The following is a 5,986-nucleotide window of genomic DNA, read 5'->3' on the forward strand; positions in this document are numbered from 1 at the left end:
ACTGGAATTTAACCCATTGGGGGAATGTGGCGAGCTGGTATAAACACATGCCCTGCAGCTGTTTGCCACCCAAGGGTAGGGGGCTAGAACACTTGTATCTCAACCTCCATAAGTCACAGGTGGGAGTCATTCCTGGGGACGTTAGTTGGGCCGATTTAGGCTCGCTCCACGAGCAGACAGCACATGTCCTGGGCAGAGAAATGCGGATACTGGCAATTGGAAAGAGGCCTAAATGCCCCGGATCGGTAAGGGGTAGGGTACGGACCAGGCATCCATAGCCTCTGCTACAAGAGGTACTTAAGCCAGTCCGAGAAGCTCAGGGAAAGCTACACTAAGGACGTGAATCTTCAGTCTACTCTTGATGGCAAAAGCTTTCCACTAGGCAGATATGGAAGAATCACAAATATCTTTTCTGGGAAGACAGAACAGCAAGTGCAAAGCCAGAGAGGCAATAGAGATCATGGATTATTTGAAATACTAAAAGTTGTTTAATGCTCCTCTGAAGGGCAGCACCAAGCAATGGGAGTGGACCGATAGGCTGGACCAGATAAAGAGGCCCTGGGCGCTGTGTCAGGCCCAGTTCTTCTCTTATGGAATTAGGAAACCACTGAGGACTTTTGAGTAGAGGAATGACATGTTCATATTTATATTTTTTAAAAGATCACTTTGGCTGGAATACTGGGAATTGATTAAAGGAGGTGGAATGAAGGCAGGGATAATTTGAAAAGGGCTCTAGCAAGACAAGATGAGGGTGGCAGTGATAACGGAGGAGAAAGTGCAAATTCGAGACAGTTCATAGGTAAAGTGATAGGACCTGTGGCTGGTTTGCTAAAGGAGATGAGGTGGGGGTCAAAGAGGGATTGACTGAAGATGACTCTAAGACTCTGAGATGGCTGGCCATCGGTGCTGGTGTCCTTAACCACAAGAGGCCACACAAGAGAGTGTCCAGGGAAGGAGGAAACAGGTGAAACTTGAGTGTGGAGAGCAAGTATATGAAAGAGGAGGAGCTGAGAATGGGCTGTGTCAAGGATGCCCGAGGATCATTCAGGAGGGCAAGTTTTGCAGGCAAAAGGATACCCAGCTGTGGTGTTTGAAAGTGCCACTAAATGGTATCGTATATTTTTGCTTCCCACCAGGAAATCTAAATTTTGCATTCCCAAATTTTGCAGCTGGAATAACTCCTGAAAGTAGGAGAAAAAGAGATGGAACCCCAAACAGCACATATTATTTCATCTTCTAGAAATCCAAATCTCTAAGAGATGATGCTTTGGGAGCTGAGGTAACTTGGCAGCGTCCTTTCAAGTCGATTTTCTCCACAGTTTGCTTGGAATCATTGTCCCCTCTCATTTAAAGAAATGCAGAAGTGCTGCAAATGGCTTCCCTACAAGATGATTTTAGAAGAGAAAGCTCTCTATAATTTCAGTCGAAAAGGAGTTGAGACATTAGGATGAAAAATTCAGAGCAAACATTATTTATTTTTCCTCTTAACTATCATATAAAAATGTGCTAAGATATTGATTCTTGCAGCCACCATTCCTAATCACTCAGATTTGAAATGGCCTCAGAGCATACCCAATTGTCCTGACCAAATACTATATTTTTCAGGTGTGCCATGGTGTGAAAAATGTTGGGAAGCATTTTTGTAACATGTACTTAAAGTCGACATTCATTCATTAACCAACTTTTATTCAAGTCCTACTCTATTACAAGTACATGATGTTGGGGTCATTTTTACAGTTTCCTAACAAAAGAAAATCTTAAATTCATAATAGTCCACCAAATATCTGGAGTGGGAATAGTAAAACACTTATTAAGGGATTATATGTTGCTTTTTAATTTAAGTACCTTCTGAAAATCTTTTCATTTAAACACATTTTGCACATCATTTAAACACAAGTTGAGGAAAGACACAAAGGTCTTCAATATTTCATTTTTTTCTATGATTTCTCAAATCGTTCTTCAGACAAATTAAGGAATTAAGGAATAAGATAATCTCATATCTATTTATTCATTGATCCATCCCTTGAGTAAATATGATAGAACTTTAACTCTGAGACAGGCACGGGTGTCGTCTACGGGTACACACTGAGGAAACACACTTCCGGCTCTAGAGGGCGCGGCCACCGCGGGCGCATGCGCGGCGGGCTGGGCGCTGGGCGGGCGGGGCTCGGTGGCGCCGCGCAGGGCGTGTGGAGCTCGGTGGCGCTCCAAGGCTTCAGTCAGGCACTGGGAAGAACAGGAGCTTTACGTCGCTTCCTTCTTTGAAGTCCCAGGCTTGATAGTTTGCTTCTTTTTATTTACATTTTCAATTTTAGAACAACGTTTGTACTCTAAATGTTTCCTGTGGCCACTCCCACGCTAAGCATATGGCAGTGGGTGCACGCGGAGTGCTCACTGCCTGGCCTTCTCAGCCATCTTCTCCGGGGACCGCCGGGGGGTCCCACCGTCCAGAGTCACAGAAGTGGACCTGTGGGAGCAATGCTCTAAAATGACCCTTCCCCCTCATACCCAGGGGGAGTCCACTGATCCAAACTCAATTAGAACCCCTTTCCTAGAATTCTAGAACTGAGACCTAGAGGATGAGATTCATTTTCTCTGGGAACTGGAACTTCGTCTACTCAGGAGCCACTGGAGGTCTCACTCTGCCATGTGGATTTAAGAACAGAGGAAACCACACAGAGAGAAGAAACCATATATACATGGTGGAGGAGAAATAAAAATCAGAGAGAAAATTCCAGTGACTTTGTATTCCTGGTTCCAGACCCTTCCAGAAGTCTGGTAGCATTCATGTTGTTAAAGCTTATATGATTTTTGGGGGCCTTACGATAAAGTTCTGTTTTCTGCTTAGGCTAATTAATAATGGTTTCTGCAATTAAAAAAATAATACCTAAATAATTGTAATGGGCATCTGCTGTTTGCCTCCTCAGAACTCTTCCTTGACTCCCACATGCCTGCTCTCCCCCTTTCTACCAGCATCTAGCTACTTCTTTTGGGAAACTTCTCTAACATTCTTAACCATTTGGGGAATGACTTCAGCTTTAGGTCCAGGATAGGGGCCTCGTCATCAGCTGGCAAAGCCCCTTGCTCTTTGCTTACGGTGACTGATTTAAGAGTAGCCTTGTGACTCCCACCCAAGTGGAGGAGGTAGGAAGGTGCTAACTGAGAGATCCTGGGAAAACACCTCCACTCTTTTTCAAAAGACTGACTGGGTGAGAGGTTCCCACTTCTCGAAATGTGGCATAAGAATGTGAGGTCTGGAACTGCTTCAGATTGTCCTATCGTGAAGAAATCCCGACAGGACACAGGAGGAGGGCAAAGCTGAGAGAACACAGAGAAAGACACTTGGTGGCCTTCTCAAATCACGACTGACGTCAACACCAATTCTGTAAATATATTTTTTCCTTTATTTTTTATATTTATTTATTTTGGTTTGAGCCAAAATTTGAATCAGGTTCACTGTTATTTCTAAACAAAAGCATCATAACCAGCAGTAATGCATTCAGAATATTTTCTCCAGGTCTTTTCTTTCTTTGTTAATATCTTGGGGCCTGAGAAACCTCTGGTTTGTAGACCCTGGATTTATAAATTCAGTCGCCTCTGGGCACGAAGTGCTGGTCCCTAGCATGGCTCTTGTTTACGTGTTGCAGGGAGACTCCAGCGTGACAGGCCACAGGGACAGACGAGGAACAGAATGTGAGAGAAGACACAAGAGAATGAGATGTGCTTTTTGGATCAAGGGTATCCAAATACAGAAGTGTGTACTTAGAAATTTGAGTAATCTCAGAAGTTTTAGTTTGTCGGACACTATTTTTTTGTGAACACTTTTCAACTAATACTTTTAGATTTTAGGGTTTGGTGAGGATTGGAAAACCTTTTGGCAAGGCATTTGTAGGTAAATTTGCATCTCCTGAAGCAGGCCACCTACTTAACACATTGTGAAATCACAGTCTTTAATTTAGAGAGCCATTTGTTGCAGACAGGAGTGACACAAATTTCTTACAACTTAAGTCTAAATTGTCTCTCTTAGAAGGTGATCATATGTTCTATAATTGAGCTTGTCTGCTAACAAAAATTCTGTGAAAAGTATAATAATTTGGAGGAAAGAGACTATTTCAGTGAACAGTTTGTAACTGGGGAGTGCAGCCTTTGGTACATTCTTCCCAGAATTAGTCACGAACTGTGCATCTGACAAGGACTGACACCCAGAAGCTGCCACTGGCGTGGGGGCATGCCACGCTCTGAGAGGAGGCCCGTGCCTGCGGGGGGGGGGGGGTGCTGCCATTGATGTAAACACTGCTGCTAATGAGCGTACAAGTGTAATTTGCCTCAGACACGTTTGCTGGCCAAGAGAGGTGAAGGCATTACCCTAGAAGAGTTTGACAGATTATCTTGCAATACGATTTTAATGAGCCCTCCATGTCAGCTGTTCACAAGACTTGGCCCGCAGGGTGATGTGATCCATCCAAGGACGAACAGCTTCTTACATATTCTAGATATTCTCCCAGGATTACAGAAATTACTGAAGTATATTCCTTTAGAAAATGTTAAAGGTTTTGAAGTATCTTCTACAAGAGACCTGCTGATACAAACAATGGAAAATTTCGGCTTACAGCACCAAGAGCTTCTATTATTTCCAACCTCTCTCGGCATTCCAAATTCAAGGAAACGGCATTTCCTTATTGCAAAGCTTCTGTCAGAACCATTACCTTTTCAAGTCCCTGGCCAGGTACCCATGGAGTTCCCCAACATTGAATATGAACACCCACAAAAAAGGCAACAGATGCAGAAAATAAAATTGAAGAAAAATTAAACCAAATATTTGCTTTGATAGGAGAACATCATGTTCTGGAAAAGATGCCATTCTTTTTAAGCTTGAAACTGCAGAAGAAATTGAAAGGAAAAATCAACAAGACAGTGATCTCTCTGTGCCAATGCTAAAAGATTTTCTTGAAGATGACGCTGACATGCATCAGCACTTTTTACCTCCAAGTCATTGCTGTGACACGCTCTTCTATAAGACTCTGTTAAGCCCACTTGCAGAAGGTCCGTGTGCTTTACCAAAGGTGTGGGAGCCACGAGAAGGGCAGGACCTGTGTTGCAGACTCCAGAAGATGTGCAGATTGAGAACATCTACAAATCTCTTATCAATTTGTCAGAAGAAGAAAGTTCTTAATGCTTAAAGCAAAGTTCTTAATGCTTAAACTGTGATATTTCACTCTTAAAGAAATAGCAAATCTCCTTGGATTTCCTCCAGAGTTTGGGTTTCCTGAGAAGATGGCAGTGAAACAGCATCATCACCTGCTTGGAAACAGTCTCAATGTGCATGTAGTAGCTAAACAAATCACAATCCCGTGTGAGTAATTTAAAAATAACACTGAAAGATGGTCTTGATATTCTTTCATTATCAGATAGTAAGTGTGAAATTGCACTTTGAACAAATTCTGATGAAACTCAACTAAATTATTTTAATCTGTCTTTTTTATGAAACTGGGGATTTATCACAAAGATGTCAATTTGTTTCCTCAAATTTACACTAGTTTATTTTATAAAATGCCAATACTGTTATGCCTTATGAAACTGATAAATATATATGTGAAATATTATTAATTTTATAATAGGTATAAGCAAATTTAGGAACATTAGGATTTTTTTTTATTTCATCATATTATGGGGGTACAAATATTGTTAGGGTTACAAATATTGCCCCTGCCTCCCTCCCTCCCCCTATGTGCCAGAGATTCAAGCATGTCCAATCCCCTGGTGGTGCGCACCGCACACCTTATATAAGTACACACCCTTCTCCTCCTCCCCCTCCCACCTGCCCACCACCTGATTAATAGTTTTTTTCTTTTTTGTTTGTTTGTTTGTTTTTGACATTTTGGTTACATTGTATATCTTTGCCTCTCCCTAAGAAGGGTTCGAGTTGTGCCTTTCCCCTCCAAAATGCTCGCCACATCCCTAAGATTGGGTCCCCCCGCCCCCAAAT

General features: G+C 42.4%; 1 pseudogene; it reads left to right on the top strand.

Annotated features, from left to right (window-relative positions):
* Nucleotides 1-232: 232 nt before the first annotated feature.
* Nucleotides 233-5,361, top strand: LOC105875414 (tRNA (cytosine(38)-C(5))-methyltransferase pseudogene; annotated as a pseudogene).
* Nucleotides 5,362-5,986: the final 625 nt, after the last annotated feature.

This window comes from Microcebus murinus, chromosome 23 (assembly GCF_040939455.1).
Source record: "Microcebus murinus isolate Inina chromosome 23, M.murinus_Inina_mat1.0, whole genome shotgun sequence".
Taxonomy (NCBI): domain Eukaryota; kingdom Metazoa; phylum Chordata; class Mammalia; order Primates; family Cheirogaleidae; genus Microcebus; species Microcebus murinus.